Genomic DNA, 254 nt, shown 5'->3' with positions numbered 1-254 from the left:
AAAAATATTTTTAAGAAAAATTTGTCATATATATGGTCTTATTTATTTTTGCCTTATAATCATTATGTTAGTTTATCATGTTTCAGAAGACCTGATGATTGAATCGTATATAGTATGAGTTTCGTTGTCGACTTTCTACAAACAATTAAATGACCAAATTACCCAGTGTTTGAATAAAATATAAAAAATGATACATTTTTAAAATTATAAAATATAAATGTAATAATCAAAACTAAATAAAATACTAAAATAAT

The sequence above is a fragment of the Arachis ipaensis genome, chromosome B06 (genome assembly GCF_000816755.2).
Source record: "Arachis ipaensis cultivar K30076 chromosome B06, Araip1.1, whole genome shotgun sequence".
NCBI lineage: Eukaryota > Viridiplantae > Streptophyta > Magnoliopsida > Fabales > Fabaceae > Arachis > Arachis ipaensis.
The sequence above is the reverse complement of the archived record's forward strand: the minus strand, read 5'-3'. Positions refer to the sequence as shown.